The sequence below is a fragment of the Protopterus annectens genome, chromosome 7.part0, assembly GCF_019279795.1.
Source record: "Protopterus annectens isolate FY-2018-M chromosome 7.part0, PAN1.0, whole genome shotgun sequence".
Lineage (NCBI taxonomy): Eukaryota > Metazoa > Chordata > Ceratodontiformes > Protopteridae > Protopterus > Protopterus annectens.
Genome location: NC_056739.1, coordinates 228,005,961 through 228,025,705, shown reverse-complemented (window position 1 = coordinate 228,025,705; position 19,745 = coordinate 228,005,961).

The window sequence follows — 19,745 nt, the reverse complement described above, 5'->3', positions numbered from 1 at the left end:
GACCCTGGATGAGATACCCTTACTCATGGGCCATGTAGAAAGCTTTTTGTACAACTAGGCAATATGGTAGTCAAAAGTTAGTTTGCTGTCAACCTGGGTGCCCAGGTCCCTCACAACTGATTGAGTGCTTAGGATCTTGTTATTAATGTGGTAAGTTATGGGGATGTCACTCTCCCCAAAGGGGATGAAGATGCATTTTTTGGCATTCAGTTTGAGGCCATGTTTCTGTTACCAGTCACTTGTTTGGGTGAGACCCTCTTGGAGGATGTCCGCATCACTAGGGGAATTGATGACAGCTCCCAGCTTGCAGTTGTCTGCAAACTTGGTCAACCATAGTCCACTGGTTTTGGCCTACACCTCAGAAAAGTATATCCCAAACAACAAAGACCCCAAGACTGATCCCTGGTGTACACCCCGTATTATGGGCTGATTGCTTGAGGTGGTCTCCCCTATTTTGATTAGGTGAGTTCTATCAGTGAATCAGTTTACTACCCATCTGGTAAATGTACAGATTGATGCCTAGCTGAGAGAGTTTATCTATTATACTCAAGTGTGGAATAGTATCAAAGGCTTTGGGCAGGTCAAGGTAGGTGGTGTGCACCATCTTCTCCTCATCCCTGGCTTTGTTGACTGTCTCAAAGAAGTCAATCAAATTTAACAGGCATGACCTTCCCTTGCAAAACCAAACTGTGTGGGATCAAGTGATTGGAGATTGTCAATATCCTTGTTTATGAGGTCCATGATAATCAGTTCCATGGCCTTGGAGATCAGGCTAGTTAGGCTGATGGGTCTATAATTTCCTGGATTGGTGTATGCTCCTCCTCCTTTGTGCAAAGGGATGACAGTGGCTGTCCTCCACTCGGTTGGGATGAAGCCAGTACTCAGGCTTTGGTTGAATAGGGTGCCTAATGGTGCTGCAAGTTCCTGCTTGAGTTCATGTAGGATGCAGCCTGGATGTTATTAGGCCTCATGACTTGCTCCCTAGAGATAAGGAGAGGAGGGCAGGTGCTGGAGATGTCCTGATTTACTGACGGGGGGGGGGGGGGGCAGAGGGGTGAAGTTTTCACTGAATCTGTCTGCCAGCAGGTTGGCTATATATACAGCGTTTGTGTATGTGGTGTCCTTGACCACCAGTTCTGAACAGATCTGGGTGTTTCCCTTGAAATTGCTGACATATGCAAAGAAAGCCGTGTGATTGTCTTTAGCAGATGTGGCCAGTTTGGACTTGAAGTTTGCTTTGGAGGATTTCATTAATGCTCTTATTTGCTTGTTCAGGCTAAGGAGAGATTGGTTCCAATTAGGCACCAGCTCTTTCTTGGTCCTGGACAGCATTTTGTTTCCTTTTATTATAAAGTTTATTTATTGCAGATGTCCAACAGACAGGTATACTCTTCCTTTAGGAGGATGACTTTGTCCTGAGGTGTATTCCTGACTCCATGCAGCTATATAAATGCTCGTATAGTACTTTGGTGTAAGTTTGGACATATGTACCCATTCTTATGGGGGGGGTTGTGACTCTTTTTTACCTTCCCTCAGGAGGTTGTTATCAGCTTTGGAGAAGTTTTTTTGTTTGACCGCATCATGCAGAGGGGTCAGGAAGAAAGTAACTTCAAAAGTTACCACATTGTGGTCGGATCTTACCAGGGAGGATGACACTGCAGGGATGTTGCAGTTGTTACTCATGTTGGCTAATACCAAATCCAACATATTTTCACCTCTTGTGAGGGTGTCGGCCAGCTGGTCCAAGGCATTTGCATTGACAAAATCAGGGAATCTCTGAGCATTTGTGTTTTGGCATGAGTAGTTCTTCCAATATATGTTTGGATAGTTAAAGTTACCCAGGATCAAGGTAAAGGGTTGAATCTTGACAGATTTGATGAGGTCCAGATAGGTGGAGTGGGCATCTTGAGTCAAAGTTTGGGGCCTATAGCTAACTATGATTTAAATAGGGGTCCTGTCAATGGTTAACTGCAAGTAGAGTATCTCCTATACATCATACTGTTTGACCAGCCTGGAGGTATGTATGTCTTTTATATATATTGCTACTCCACCTCCTTTTACTTTGCTGCCCATGGTTTGAGGTCTGAATGTATGATAGGATGGGTAACATGGTATGGCTGGGATGCTCTTGACAGATTTCAACCAGGTTTCTGTGACTGCACAAACATCAGCATCTTCCAGGGTTAGGAATGCTTGCAATGAGAGTAGTATCATGTTTAGACTCCTAGGGTTTAGCAGCATGACCTTTAGTTTGTGTTTTGATGAAATTTTCATGTTGGTAGTTTTGACCTCATGGCATTGTCTAAAAAAGGCACTATGGGAGAGGCAAAAGCCTTTGCCAGGGGCCTGAAGCCCAAGGGAGACAGATGCAGGCCATCTCTGGCAAAGTATCATGGCTTGTCAATCATGTCTTCCAGGCTGTCAGGTATTTCATCCCCTTGGAATGACAACAGAAAATAAGCCAATTGTTAAAGTCAATAATTTTCTGTTTGTATTGAAACATCATTCTGGGTGACAGTAGACTGCTGCTTAAGTTTAGGAACATGACTGCCCTGGACAGATATCCTGCAAGCTTGATCTTGTCTCTTTTCATATTGTCCAAGGAGGCACGTCTCAAGTCATTCATGCAAACATGGACTATGACAGAGTCATAACAGTACTTGTTGTTGAAAGACTTGAGTGCATGGGTGATATGGTGGATTCTGGCACTTGACAACAACTAACCATGACTTTCTCCTTATCCAGCTTGGTGAGGAGCACATCTGTGTGTCCCACAATGGAGTCTCCTATGACTAATGTGTTGGGTTTATGGTGAAGCCTTAGTGGCTGTGAGACACAGGTGCGTGGACTATGTGTGGGGTATGGTGTGGTGGGCAGTAAAGTTTGTTTATGTTTTTGTCTTGGAGGTCTCTTTTGTTTGGGTATGGTTTTATTGAGGATCACCGCATATGTCAGTGTGTGTTGTGTAGGTGTTGGTGGTGTTTGAGGTGTGGTGTTTGAGTTGACAACCTTCTCAGTACCAGATATACTAGCTTCCAAGGGAGAAAACATTGACTCTAGGTTCTTAATGTAATTGCATCTCTCACAAATTGTGTTCCTAGTTAGTAGCAGTACAGGGTTGTCCATGTACATGAGGCAGTTGTTACACTGTCTCAGGATGTCCATATTAATCAGACTGGCAGAAGAAAGCATAAGAATTTGTCCATCCATATTTGTCAGAAACTGAGGGAGCAAGGCCAAAGAGAAATAAGAGAAGTAAAGGGTGGAAGGTCTTAAAAACCCTTATAATTGGAACTTATTTTCATGAGACGAAAATTGCGAAACCTTGAATACCCAAATGAAAATTTTTTCTCACGGTAAGTAAACCCTTGCCCAACATGCCCTTTTCTCCACAGTAATGCAATCCCAGCATTGGTATATATATCTAGAAGGGAGTGCAGACCCCCCCCCCACCTAGCTGGGTTTTATTCACTATGGTGTGTGTTTTTTTTTTAAGTTTGGCAAGTTTTTGCTTACCTTGAGAAAAATGTGCTGTCTGAGTATTCAAGGTTTTGTGATTTTCGTCTTGCAAATATGAGTTTCAATTATATGTGATATATATATATATATATATATATATATATATATATATATATATATATATGTATATATGTGTGTGTGTCTACTTCAGAAGATCGACAGACCATTTGATCGACATTCATTTGGTCAACAGCTCATTTGGTCGACAACCAGTATTAAAGGCAATTAATAAGGATTTGCCCCCCTCCCAAATGTTGTACAACCCTGCAGTTGATATATATAGTTAGGGGAGGGTGTGGGGGGGCACATTTCCATTTAAAATGTGTAGTTTTTCTTGCATTTTCATGCTTTTAAACGAAAATAGGTGGGGGCTTCACCCCCCACACACCCCTATTGTGGGGGGGCTGTGTCCCCCACACACCCCCTAACTATCTATAACAACTCCAGGGTCACATAACATTGAAGAGGGGGGCAAATCCCTAAGTGCCTTGAATACTGGTTGTCAACCAAATGAGCTGTCGACCAAATGAATGTCGATCAAATGGTCTGTCGATCTTCTAAAGTACACCCATATATATATATATATATATATATATATATATATATATATATATATATATAGATGTATATATACATAGATATAGATATATGTGTGTGTATATACATACAGACAGAGAGATGTTTTACATTTAAGTCATACAAAGAATGCTTATTATAGTTTTTGTGGCTAACTAAATTGAAATCTTCTGTAGGTTCCCTCCTCTGAATGCAGTGAGAGTTGCTCTCTAGGATACAGGAAGACTCCATTTCTGGGAATGCCAGCCTGCTGCTATGAATGTGTCCCATGTTCTGATGGGGAAATCACAAACCAAACAGGTGAGTGATTATTTTGTTGAAACAACAGACATCAACATGAAAAGATATAATGCATGTGAAGTAAACTGTTACCCAGGACTAATCAGTAATAATCTCCTTTCTAATTTTTATGTATAAGACATGTAGTGGGATTCATTAAAGAAAAATCTCCATGCAGGAACAGTGTAGCCGCTCCTGCATGGAATATGGCCACCGAGCAATTCAGGAAACAGCTGATCTTTCGTGCACAAGTCTGCCGACACTGTTCCTGCATGGAAAGCTGTGCATAATGCTAATCACCTCATTTGCTGATGAAACCATGCAAATGAAGTGAATTAACGATTCAGGAAGCAGGCAGGCATCCATGCAGGAACAGTGCTAGTTGCAGAAATGTATTTGGTTAATAACCTAACACATTTCTGCAAATAACAAAATGAAGGCATAACAACTCAAATAAAAGCAGGTATTATAAACTTTAGGTGGCATGGGAAAGTGTTTAATGTAATAGAAAATCAAAGTTTTTTTGGGGGGGAGATCTCGGCCCGTTTAAGCATAGGGCAGTGGCATGCAAACAGGATTGTGCTGAAAGAAAATATTAAAACTCAAATTTAGGGGAAATCTGCATTTTGCCATTATAGTTAATGACATGCAGAATCAAAACATTACCAGGGAACACTGGATGTCAAGGGGAAAGGTTCCATGTCAGAGTAGTAACTATAAACTAAAGCAGTGGGGTTTGCAAGTGAAGGGAAATTTACTGATTCACAAAATATTCTAAGTCCACACACTGCACCTAACTGTGTAGGTGCTAGAACAGGATAGTGTAGGCAGGAGGAGCAGCTAACATGAAAAGGGTGTGTGTCATGCTTGCTGTAAGCACATTGGAACTCTATTGCCCGGGTTTGCGCTTAGCTAAGCACAGCTAAGCAAGGTCTGAGGCTGTAATGTCTTACACCATGAAATGAAGACTGTGTTCACATCCAGGGGAGGGCTTTTTCTGCTAAAATTTGTTTACCTTAGCTAAATGGGTATGCGCAGTGAGCACTGGGACATAAATGAAAAAAAAAAAAAAAAAAAACAGAAATAGCAGCACTGTTTACATTTAGGCAGCAAGTTTGCACGCCGCACCTCCGGGCATAAAAGGGCCGGAAATGGGAAGAGGAAAAGAAAAAAATGGGAAATAGCAAAATACAGCCACTCAAATACAAGTAAAATAGGTGGCAGGTGGAATGTCTCAAAGTCAGCAAATCACACAGGCAGCATATGTAGCACACCACTATAAACTATGCAAACACCTTCCAGTCTGTTTTTTACCACAAACTCTGCACCATGGGTGCACACATACGGGGGAATTTTAACTGACAAAACTAGCAAAAAATGTTAGAGGCTGCTGTCACTTTGATCTATCAGTATGTGCAAGAGGCCAAGGGTACTGAGGAGGATAATGCTGACAACCAACTCAGACCGAGGAGGAGGAAAAGAGAGTTCAGTCCCAGGGTATCCTAACAGCGGCTACATGATCTGGGGATAGTAGAGTGCTACTAAGTGGACAGGGACATACTTCAGCAACTCACTTAGCTGTGCCAGCCTCACCTCAGACCCAGCACCAACAGAGTGGAACCCATCCCAGTGGATACCAAGATATGGGTAGCCTTAACAGTAATAGCTACAGGTACTTTCCAAAGACCATCTGGGGATATCATGGGGGTCTCACAGGCATCTGCATCCAGGTTACTCCACCAGTTCCAGTATGCCATGCAACCACATGCCACTGAGCACCTTTATTTCCCCATCACCCGTGAGGAGAGGACCAGCAATATGCATATGCATCATCTGGGGGTACTGTATGCCATAGACTGCACTCACATACACATCAATCCATCACCCAATGACCAGGGTAGGGTCTACCTAAACCACAAGGGGTTCCACTCCATCAACTGTCAGGTCATGTGTAATGCTCAGGGCATTATCCTGAATGTGTGTGCTGGCAGCCCTGGAAGCTATCACGACTCCCACATCTGGTATTCATCATAACACTTCCAGGCATTTGCCAGTGGGGACATCCCTTATGTCCATCTGGCGGGTGATGCTGGCTATGAACTGGATCCGTGACTGAAGACACCCATCAGAAATGCACACACACCCACATAGGAATGCCATAACGAGACACATGCACAAACCAGGATCATGATAGACTGTGTGTTTGGGATGCTCAAGTCACGGTTCCACTGCCTTGACATATCCAGTGAAGCCTTGCAGTACTCTCCAGACACATGTGCACACATGTTCATAGTATGTGCCATGCTACATAATATGATCTTGCGGAAAGCAGGAACAAAACACTGAAGGGCCACACAGCCTCCCCCCAACATTGCCAAGGTCTCCACAGGCACAGAGGGACTTGGAGGAGGAACAGAGGCATGCCCAGTATGCCCTGGCCTTGTCAAAGAGACAACACATATTACATACACTGACACTATAGGGACTGAGGGACTGATATCTCTCTCTGATTCGCACACACAGTAAAATGGATGCCAAACATCGCACCACCTATACCTCACCATGTATAGGCAGTGTACTGCTTGCATCCAACATAGTTGTCCCTCAAGCACCATCCTTACAACTGCCTCAGGCATAAGGTAAGTCAGTCTTCTTAACAATAAATGAATGGAGTAGAATGTTCTGATAGCATATCTATGGTATTGATGCAAGAATCAAGGGAATGGGGTGGCTTACTGGGATAGCAGCAGACAATTGACAACTATGTGGGACAGCAGGAAGTGTATGCCCAGTACTGGCTTACACACACTATGCAGTACCACCCTAGTTGACAGATACTACTGCAGTATATGTGGTGAGCCAAATAACTGGGGGGGGTTCATATGTCACATGCATAAATGTCAAAGTGAGGGTCCCATATGCACCCCCAGCCTCAACCAGCAGATCAGCTGTAGAAAACCATACAGAAACGTCTGGCAAAGTTCCCACATTGCGACATCCATGAAATTCCCACCTACAGACTTACACAGTGATATCACACCAGGTCTGGCAGTGGTAGTATGGCTCTGAAAGTTAAGAAGTCTGAAACTAAAAATGTTTATGCCAGAACAATCTGACCCAACACTATGACTTGTGAGAGATACACATATATAGCCAAATTGGAAGCCAAGCACTCTCTGGCCAAGACTGGATTAGCCAGTCAAGAGGAGAAGGTTAACATCTGCCCCACACCACATTCAGCACATAACCCTCCAGAACTTACACCACCACGACCCTCACATAGTAACACAAAACACACACCTACTTTCATAGAGGCTCTCAATAAAAATCTGCCCAAACATCACAGTCCTCCAAGGCAGAAATGCAAACAGCCACCACATCCCAGCACAAACCATGAGACGTATAGCTCACATAAACAGTGTGCCACTCAACCAAAGCCCATAAGGCAAAACAACTTACCCAATACACTAGTCATAGGTGACTCAATAGTAAGGCACACTGATGTCCCACTCACTAGGTTGAATAAGGAGAAAGTTAAGGTCAGCTGCCTGTCGGGTGCCAGGATCCATCACATAATGCACGCACTTAGGTCACTCCACAACAGGTACAACTATGACTCTGTCGTTGTCCATGTTGGTGTGAATGACCTGAGATGTACCTCCCCGGACTGCATGAAAAGAGACATAGAGTAGCTCTCGGATCTTGTAGCCCAGGCAGGGATGACCCTAGATCTGAGTAGCATCCTACCATCACCCAGAATGATACCACAGTACAAGCAGAAAATGATTGACTTCAGCAATCGGCTTAGTTTCTGGTGTCATTCCAAGGGGATCCAGTATCTGTCTGCCTGGGATGACATGATCGACAGACCTCGACGCTTTACCAGAGATGGCCTGCACCTGTCACCCCAGGGATTCTGGATACTGGCCAAGGGTCTTGCCACCTCTATAGTGCCTTTTTTAGGCAATGTCCTAAAGACAAAATTACCACCATAACAGCTACAAGCAAACAAAATCTGAGGGTTATACTGCTCAATGCTAGAAGTCTAAATCTCCAAATGCACTCACTCGAAGCACTCCTTAAAATGGTGGACATTGACATCTGTGCAGTGATCAAGACCTGGTTAAAGGTTCCGGAGAGCACACCAGCACTACCAAGCTGTAATTCATACTACACCTTTCAGTCCCTAAACGTGGACCGAAGAACTAAAGGCGGTGGTGTCTCCATATTCATAAAGGATATGCAAACCTCCTGACTAGTAGCTCAACATAACACATCAGAGATACTTCAGGTACAACTAACACTTGGTAAAACTGCAATCCAGGTTGTAGCTTGCTATAGATCCCCCACTATGTCCCAAGAATCCCACTCCACATTCCTAAACACACTGAAAAATATTAGGGTACAACCCAATACCCTTATACTGGGAGACTTTAACTACCCTTCCATTAACTGGGAAAATTACTTATGTACCAGCACACTTGCTCAACATTTTCTAGAATTCAGTAATTGCAACACCCTGGACCAACTCATTCTTACCCCCAACAGGGGTAGAAACATCTTTGACCTGGTCATTGCTAACATGGGCGACCATTGCTCTACACCAGTAATCAACTCCTCCCTGGTCATATCTGACCACAAGCTAATTACCATGTATATCCACATCCCACCCTCACCCCCACTAAAGGAAACCACCATAAAAAACTTCTCCAAGGCCAATTTTGGGCTTCTAAAAACAAAGGTGGATAACTTTAAGACACCCATGCAAATGGAAAATAGGTGCATGACTGCTGAGTCATACACCAATGCACTGAATGAGCACATACATAAGTGCAGGGAACAGGCCATAACAAACAGTACCAAGACATTCTCCTCCAAAAAAAAGGAAGCCAATCTAGTAGTCCCCCACCATAAATAAACTCTACAACCGAAGGAAAAAAATGTTGCAGAAAAGGGTGAATTCCCAAGACTGGAAAAACTCCCTTGTTAGCCTCAGCATCAAATCCTCTAAACCTAGCTATGAAAACAAAATTGCTGCAGATTCTAAAGACAACCACAAGGCATTCTATAGTTATGTGAAGAGTCTACATGTCAATACTCAGATCTGCTCTGAGTTACAGCACAATGGCAATACATATATAGAGCCAACTGATATTTCCAACATATTGGCCGACAGGTTCAGTGCAAACTTTACCCCCCTTTCACCCCATAAAGGGCCTATGACAATACCTGAGGAATGCCGAGTCCCTGTTATCACAGCTACATAGGTAAAAAATGCACTGTCCAAAGCCAATAATACAGCTTCCATGGGACTGATAATATCCCTGGCAGTGTTCTACATGAGTTACAAAGTGAACTGGCACCACACTTGAGTACCTTGCTCAGTCACAGCCTCATTTCAGGCTTTGTTCCTGCTGAATGGTGCACTGTTATGGTCATTCCACTCCACAAAGCGGGAGTAACTACAGACCCTGGGAACTGCCACCCCATTAGTCTGATGAGTCTGATATGTAAGGCTATGGAGCACATTATCATGGACCTTATAAATAAAGACATAGGGAATCTCCAAACTCTGGACCCTGCAGTTCGGGTTTGTGAAAGGTAGATCATGCCTGCTCAACCTGATAGACTTCTTCGAGTCTGTCACCAGAGCTGTGGATGAGGGCAAGGTAGTTCATACAGCCTACCTAATCTTGCCAAGGCCTTCAACACCATCCATCACTTAAGAATCATAGATAGAAACACTAAGCTAGGCATAAACCCCTATGTCATAAGATGGGTTGTCAACTGGCTCACTGATAGAACCCACACTGGGAAAGTAGCAGACTCCAAATCTGACTACTGACCAGTTACAAGTGGTGTCCCACAGGGATTGGTTCTAGGTCCCCTCCTGTTTGGCATCTACTTTTCTGAAGTTCAAGCCAACACAAAGGGACTCTGACTGGCCAAGTTCACAGATGACTGCAAACTGGGAGCCATTATTGATTCTCCAGCTGATGTAGACATTCTACAAAAAGGCCTCACTGACACCAATGACTGGTGCCAGAACCATGGCCTTAAGCTCAATACCAAAAAGTGCATTGTCATTCCCTTTGGGAAAAATTCGGTGCCCATGTACTACCACATAGGTGGTAGTCCACTAAACACTGAAGGTGTAATAAGAGACCTGGGGACACAGGTTGACAGCAAACTCTTCTTTGATAACCACATTGCCTCTGTAGTCAGAAAGTCCTTCTATGTGGCACATCTCATTTCAAAAGGTTTCTCATCAAGGAAGAAAGAGGTCATAATCCCTCTGTACTTGTCCCTCATTAGAACTGTTATAGAATACAATGCCCCATTTGGTATGTACCTCACTAGACACCTACAACAACTGGAAAGGCCACAAAAATACCTCAGTAAGAGGATCTTAGGCCTTAGATACATGCCCTATATGGACAGACTCAAAAAACTCCAACTATACTCTGTCTCTTATCACCTACTTAGAGGCACTCTCTGCTTGACCTACAAAGTCATGTCTGACCCAGAGCTGCTAGATATGCCACACCTAAAGAAATCCCAATTCCTCTGTGCCACATGCTCCAGGGACCTAAACCTCATTACCACAATATGCTGGAGGGACAGGTTCCTAACCCAGAGATTTCCCATATACTGGAACAAACTTCCCATTCACATCAAGCAGAGCACTTCACTAGCCCTCTTTAGGAGAAATCTTGATGAGTGGATAGGCAATAGGAAGTTCACCCCGGGGATCACTTCAGTGACCTTGCTTGACATGGGCACTGGGAACTAACTTTGCATGACATGATGCCAGGGAATCTTCTTGGGGTAGGCTTATATAGGCTCCAGAGCCATTAGCCTAGTACACACCTATGAACCTATGTACCTATGGTCGATAGTGTTATGCCTGTAGTCTCAAAGATAGGGCACACCACTATGCTAAATGGGACCAAAATGTTAAGCAAATATCAGCACAGTCTGTGCAAATGTGTATTGTGTACAGATGTGTCAACCCCAACCATAGTCCCATAGAAATGCAGTAACATGTCCCTAGCCTTAAGCAGCATTAAATAGCTACACTCTACTAAAGTCACTCTGTTTATCAGACCCATATTAGCATGCATAAATGGTATGGATGGCAGGGATGTGGCACAGGTCTCATCATATGCACAAGGTGTTGTGTGGTTTTGCCCAAAGCTTAGGCTGGGCTATATGGTTGACATCATGTGTGTGTGTTTGGATGATTTTCATTAAATGGGCTGTGCAGGGGTGGTGTGTGTGTGTGTGTGTGTGTGTGTGTGTGTGTGTGTGTGTGTGTGTGTGTGTAGATGACTTGTTTGATGGTGATGTATGTGTGTATTTGCACACAGTCATGCCATGTGAGTGCCCTGCACAGGGGTATTTTGGACAGCTGTGGGCCATATGTCTCAGGGTGTACAGTTCACCATCTCTGGCCATGGACACAGGAACTGGGCCTGCCAGTGGTGTCACTGGCACTACCAGGGCTGAATCCAAATGCAGTACTACTCCCTGATGGTGACTGTTGTCTGATGGAACCACATCCATGCTGGGACCAGCAAGGACTACATGCCCTTGGCCTGCTGCATCATGGCATGGACAGCACATCCTCTTCAGTAATGCTGGTGGTACTGCCAGTACAGGAATGTGATGGTGCACAGCCATGTAGACCCTCAGTTGATCATGGTGCTGCCTTACATCCACATGGCTGCTGGCCATTGTCTGCCAAATGCTCAAGCACAGATATTCCATTGTCAGGAGTGCCAAGGTCTTCCCCACCATACCTCCATGATCTCAGTATGCTCACAGATGGCCGCAGTGAGTTTCTGAATATTGCCATAGACACCAGGGACATGCTCATCCACGACCCTGCATATATGTCTGGTGTTACGTTCATTACATGACTGTGCCTCCATGATGGCCCAAAACATGCTTCTGGTGACTGCTGCTGTGGCCCTTGCAACAGAGGCTTGACAGGCTCTAATCTTTCTCTGAGCACCCCTGCCCATCTGCCTGTGTGGGACCTCACCAGCACTCTGGCTATGGCTGGTGCCTGCACCCTCTCTTGCCATAGTCACCACAGTAGCCTGATTCATGCCACCACTTGACAACTCTCCATTATCTGTGGCCACTGGTGATGGGGTGTGTGTTGGCATTGTGACTGTGTGCAGTGATGGGGATGACAATTGTGGGATGCTAACCAATGGCACAGATTCAGTCCCTGACACCCCACCTGTGCCTCAATATGAGTATCATCATGGTCAGTCTGCAGATACACTGATATCAGAATTACAGTGGGAGGGACTGCAGCCACCATGTCCACCTGTGAGTAAAAAACAACATATGTAAATTACTACTGGCACTATATGGTTTTTTGGTACACACACACACATACAGGTGAGGTGCCTCAAAGGCATTACACAGACCTCACATTAGCCAACTGGGGACATTAACGACACACAGTCAAACAATAACATGCACACTCTGGACAGACTCTCAGCATCATGCAGTGCAGCCCTTTCCAATTACTGTTACTACTAATATACACCTCTGGGATCCATGAATGTTGTTGGTAGGTGATGAGCCTTCACTTAGCACACACTGCACCCATGTAAATTATTGCCATTCACCTGTATAACACTTTGGCAACTCCTACAGGTCATACCTCCCAACTGTACAGGTTTTGCTGATTGTGTAGATGTGTGGCTCATATGTTTGGTCTGCTCCTCTTAACTCCTGTGTTTGTTGGATACATTACCGGGTGACCTGTGGATTGGTGCTACTAATTAATGTCCTATTTTGAGGTGCAGACTGCATAACCTGCAGTACATGTATGTTAAAACAAAGCCGGTTACTCAAACAACCTCCCAAGCTTACACTGGATATAGTAAGTGTACACACACCTGTTAAAATGACAGGTTTTTGTGATACGTCACATGAGACCTCAGAAATCAGGTCATAACATTGCCATCATTTCATATGACATATAACCTGTGCAGTCCAACTGAAGAACATAAACATCAGTTACAGGTAACATATGGTAAATTAAATAGGTACAACAGGCTGGTTACATGAGTGTGCACACCATGAAGGTAATACTATGTTAAAGCACCTTTTGATTTAATCACAACATTCAGTCCTCTTGGGAAGAGTCTATCAGCATGGCACATCTTGACTTGCCAATGTTGGCACACTCTCCCTTGCAAAACAGCTCCAAATATGTCAGATTGCAAGGACATTCCCTGTGCACTGCCCTCTTCAGGTCATCCTGCATATATCCTATTGGATGTAGGTGTGAGCTCTGGCTGATCCAGTGCAGAACATTGCATGTGTTCTGGTGAAGTCATTCTTTTGTTGATATGGACATATGGTTTGTGCCATTGTTGTGTGGAAAGGTGGAATTCCTCACCATCCACAGCTATGTGGCAGACACCAGAAGGATTGGAGCCACAAGAGACCACTGTTTGGAACTGTTCATAATCCCCTCCAACTTGGCTACAGGCCCAGTTCCAGCTTGTGAACAGCAACCCCAACGCAGGACACTGACATCACCATGCTTCACCATGGAGGTGTTGTTGCTGTGGTGATGTGCAGTGGTGTTATTGCGCCAAACAAACCTGTCAGAATTGTGACCAAAGAGTTCAACCATGGTCCTATATCAGCATAACACATTTCTCTACTTGCTTTTTGGAGACCTGATGTATTGTTTTCAGACTTTCTCCAGGCCTGGATATTGTTTGGTGCAAGGAACTGCTGCCATCTTCCAACCCTACCCTATAGGAAAGACATATGGAGACCACGGAAGACTGTTGTGATATGTAGTACACACCCAGTACTTATCGGAGATTCCTGCTACTCGTTCACTGTTGCTGTGGGGCTCCTGGCAGCCTCCCTGGCCAGTTTTGGTCTTGTATTCTCATAGAATTTTGTGGGATGCCCACTCCTTCGTAATGTCACTGTAGCCCCATATTTTCACGACCTTTTGATGACTGTCTGCACTGTGTTCCATGGTATGTACAATGCGATGGAAATGTTTTGGTACCCTTCTCCAGGCTAATACATCTCAAACATGTGGTCCCTTAACAGTTTCATCGGCTCTATATGAGCCATGGCTGTTGCTGTAGCAGGTAACTGGGTATATGTTAGGATAATCCTGGTAAGACAGCTAACCATTATTTGCTGTTAATCAAAGGGTCTCTGTAATTGATGGCAGGTGTGTACGCAATAAGATGTACTGCTGTAGTTATATCGAAAGCTGCTTCAACACAGTAGTAGCTTCAGCCTGTGCACACATATGCATCTAGGTTGTTGTACTATTGTTATGTGTCATTATTGATCCCCTAACAGATTTGTTTGCTTTATAATTGAATTGTACAGGTTATAGGTCCCAAAAAAGGTTGGCGGTATTTTGAAATTATCTATTGTGCTTTCACTTTTGTATATCACAAATACCTGGCATTCTAACAAGTATGTACACCATTTATATGCACTGTATACCACTAATTTGTAGAATATAACCCTAGTTTTGTGCCTTTGTCCCCCCATTTTCAGTCTTTCTCTGGATGTCTTGCAATGACAGGTTGTGAGGTATGCTACAGATATGTGACATTGCCTGCAAATAGGCCCCTGTGATAATCACCATGATGCAATGCAGTAAACACCACTACAAGTGAACATGCAGATATTGCCAAATGGCTGAGTGTAGCAGTTGTGTGCATGGTCACATGCATTAACTTTAGCATGCCTGGGGTACTGGTGAGCCACAACAGGAAAATCCCATACTTACCAGCTTCAGGCTGCTGTCCAATGTGCAGAACAGATGGACCTATGTAGTTGTAAGGGAGAGTTATTGTCAGCAGATTCACATTAGGCATTGGTACAAGATGAATGCTATGTTTCTGCACAGGTGCAGTACACACTATGATATTACACAATTTGCTGTCCTTCACCATAGATGTGCACTTGTGTGCATTACTAAACCCCACCCACTAATCCATTTTGCACTGACATATGCATCTAAAGACTCTATACAAGACAGTTTAAATGCTACCTCATTACATTGATGTGCACTTTGGCCTTACCTTGATGTTCCTCGCCTGTTGACTGGCTGCCACCCACCTCCAAGACTGCTGCTTCCCATGTTGGAGATTGTGTGGGGGCTACTCCAAGGTTGGCAAGGAGCTCCTCTGTCGCCGTAAGTGGGGCCTGTGTCTCTGTCCCCCCACCAGTAGCAGTATGGTCCCCTCGCTACAGCAGTAGCCCATTGCTGGGCATAACATATCAGGTCAGTTGCTCTATGCCTGACTTGATTGTATGTGCATCCATGGTGGTCCAAGATGTTCACACTGTGGACAATCTCATCCCACAGGGCAATCCACTCCTGCAGATTTTGCCGACTATGGGCAAAAGGATGGCATTGTTTAAGATTACAGCTTCTGTGATGGCTGCACTCTCTGCATTGGTGTATGGTGGTTGCTGCTGCATGGCACCTGGAAGACATAAACAGGGAAAACACATCACAGGACCTCGGACATTACCCAGAGTTCTTTACAGAGCCAGCACATGAATATTGACTATCATTAGCCACCACTTGCAAACACATCATACCCCTGTACCTAGCAGCACTGTATGAACATGCATTGTACTCTTGGTCACATTCCTCCCAGTGAAGGCCAGTACATTGCATACACCACCATTCATCATTCATGGTTGTGTAGAGGGATGACAGTGGCCATGTTCCTTATAGATGGGATGTCAATGGTGCTCAGACTTTGCTTGCATACACTGTGTAATGGAGCTGGAAGCATATGCCTGGGTTCACGTAGGATGCAGACAGGAATGTTATCAGGCTCCAAGGGGACTTGATTTTGTTAACTTTGACTAGGCAGTTTGCACCTGATCCATGATGATGAGGGAGGGGTGCATGTGCTGTGCTTATCCACCTATACTGATTGTGAGCCGTGGGGGGTGATGTTTGCCCTAAATCTGTCTGCAGCTAGTTGCTGTAGCTATGGTGTGTGTGTATGTGGTGTGATTGACCACCATTACAGGGTGGGTTGGGTTGCTGCCTCTGAGACTGCAGACATATGTGAAGATGGCCTTGTAATTGCCCTTAGTGGATGTGTTCAATTTGTACTCATAGTTAGCCTTACAGTAATCCACCCATGACCTAATATGCTCATTCAAAGGTTAACATGAATGCTAGTTGGTATATGATCCTATTTTGTCCTGTACAGCCAATATAGCATCCCATTATGTGTTTTGTGCATTGCTGCTGTCCAGCAAAAGGAATTACTCTACTTTGGTGGAGACAGGTTTTACAAGTTAGGTATTGCTGAGGCCATACAGCTATGTGGGTGGTCATATATATATTTGTAGTAGGCATGGACACAATGTCAAAACACTGTTGGACACCTCTCCACTTTCAACATGGTACTCATGCATATTCTAGTACCCATGTCTGTGTCACAGCAATGCAACAAACATTAGCTGTAGAAGTGTATCTCTGTTGGATGCACAGAAACTAAAATTACACACATGCACAACATGCACAGCTTAACTGGTGTTTTGCATCCCATGTCAGTTGTTATGAGGCAGCCAGGTACAACTACCCATACATACATATGCACAAGTAATACCTGCTATACATTTCTGTTCTATGTCTATATATTAAACCTATCTGCTTTTAAAAAAGTAAACTGCTCCTTATTTAAAGTATTACTACAGGGCAGATGAGCATACACACAGGTTAGTTTTTTTTCTGGCTGTAGTAACTTACTTTGGCCACCAGGCAACACAATGCCAGCAGTCTACCACATTCCTTGCTGTTTTAACTAATAGTACCAATAGCTTTTAGTTTAATGTTGTTTTATCTCTCAGTAGTTCCAGTATATGTAGGTTTAATGTTGCCAGCCACATTCTAAGTGTTATTTAACTCCTAGTACATCTTCTGTTCCCTTTGTCTCCTGTTTTTAAACTTATATCTGCAACATTTCCATCTCTGGCTTGCTCTCATTCTCTCTTCAGCTCTGATTTCACAGTTGCTTCCTTTCTAATTGTTCAGTGCTGTTTCACATTGCTGACCTCACCCTGTCAGTACTGGTTCCAACCAGCTAGCTAGGCCACTTTGATATCCATTTCCAGTCTCTAGTCCAACCCCTCCCCAATTTCTTTCACTTTTTTTCTTTCCAACTCCTACCCCAGGCTCTTTAACTTTGCCTTCCTTCCTGTGGCACCATCTTTTACCTCTCTGAACCACTCTAATCTTTTCCCTATACCACTGCTGGAATATCCCTTACCCCTTGCAGACTTTCATCTGATCTTACCTTATACTCCACTGATTGTTTTTCACTTTTGACCTTGATTCTTCCTTTCCTTGGCTCTACTCGCTCCATTCACCCTACAAGCTCAGCCCTCACCCCTACCCTACCCCCAAATCCTACCAACCCCCAATACCCTTACATTTATACTTAGCTAGCCACTCCCACCACTTCCACCATCCAATCCAAACTACTTAGCTAGCCACTCCCACCACTTCCACCATCCAATCCAAACTACCCATCATACCCTCAAAATCTCCTCCCACAGTTCACCCATTATAGTAAGCCTACCTTTCAGAGTTTACTGCCAAACACAACTTATCCTGATAAACTACTAAACAATTTACCTATACCATAAACTCTAACTCAAACTAACTTCACAACTTAACTCACCCCCCCACGTCTACTCTAATAACCAACATCATGACCCTCAAATCTCTTTCCCTACTTACTCAAATAATACTTCTAATTACCTTAACTTACCTAAATTATATCACCCAACCTACTAATTCAAACCAATCCCCCCATTTCACACCACTACCCCATTCTCTATAAGGTACACATCTACTGTTACTCATATATCTCCCAGTCTCTACCCCCTCAACACTAGTATGCTCTTCCCCTATAGACTCCTACATAACCATAAACACACTCTTCCCAACTACACCAGTCTAATGTCCACAAGACTCTCTACCTGTATACTACACCCCAAACAAACCAAATACCTCATCCATCATCTTATCTCTATCCTTCTCTCCAGGGACATTCACCCAAACCCAGACCCATCTACCACACTGCAGCCAACTCCCCAAGCAACAGGCAAACCCCTCCACTTTTCAGCTCTAAACGGTCAGAGCCTATGTAACAAAATTTCCAAACCTTCATGCCTGGCTTCTACATAACCAGACCGACATTCTCTCCATCTCAGAAACCTGGCTTAAGCCCCACATATAAGATTCTGAAATAACTCCTCCAAAATACCGCATGTTAAGGAATGACATAACACGCAAAAAGGGAGGTGGTATAGCACTCCTTTACTCGGCATCCCTCTTAGTCACCCCTATACCATACCATTTCCGAACTTTGGCAAGGCAGAAGTAATACCAGCCCTACTCCACCTAAACAAGCATAAACTCATATTTGTTCTCTCTATATATACCCCCCCTGGCAACAATATCTCATCCCTTGAAGATATTCTCTCATGTGTCTCTAGCAACATTTCTCATGAAACCATAATCCTGGGGGACATAAACATAAACTGGGTCACAATCCAATCTCCCACTAACTCACTCAATATTAACTTATGTAACTTTATACAACTAATCAATTAAACTACCAGGCCTTCCAAGAACTCCATCACTGGAACTACAATAGACTGGATTCTAGTATCCCATCCTCACTATATCTCTGATAGTGGTATTCTCCCAGGCCCACTAGCTGGCTATTTCCCCACTTTTGCCCACCATCTCCCCTCTTCTACACAACTAACTAACACCTATATTTCCACTCATTGCCTAAAGAACTTCAGTGCTGAAACCTTCTCAAATGCACTAAAAAGCCCAAACTGGAACCCATTAAAAACTCTTTCCCTGGATAATGCTCTATCCTACTTTAACTCTACTTTCAAAAACCTGCTCAACTCCTTTGCAACTCTAAAAACAAAACATGTAAAAAGTAACCCTGTACCCTGGTTAACCAAAAACACCTTAACTACTATGCAACTCCATAAAAATAAAACCACTAGCGCCATAAATGAATATAAAACACTACGAAATAAAGTAAAAAAATGTATTACCTCAGACTACAAATCCTATTTTTCCACTCTCCAAACCAACCACACCACCAATCCCAAACTACTTTGGAAAGGAATCTCGTCTCTCCTCAACCCAGGAAAAAAGAAAACCCTTACCCCAACCCAGATGCCTCTAACATGGACTTGGCCACCCAATTTAACTCTTTGTTCATAGAGTGCATAAGCAAGCTAACATCATCCTCAACCAACACCTCTACAACCCCTCCTCAGAGTGCTCCATC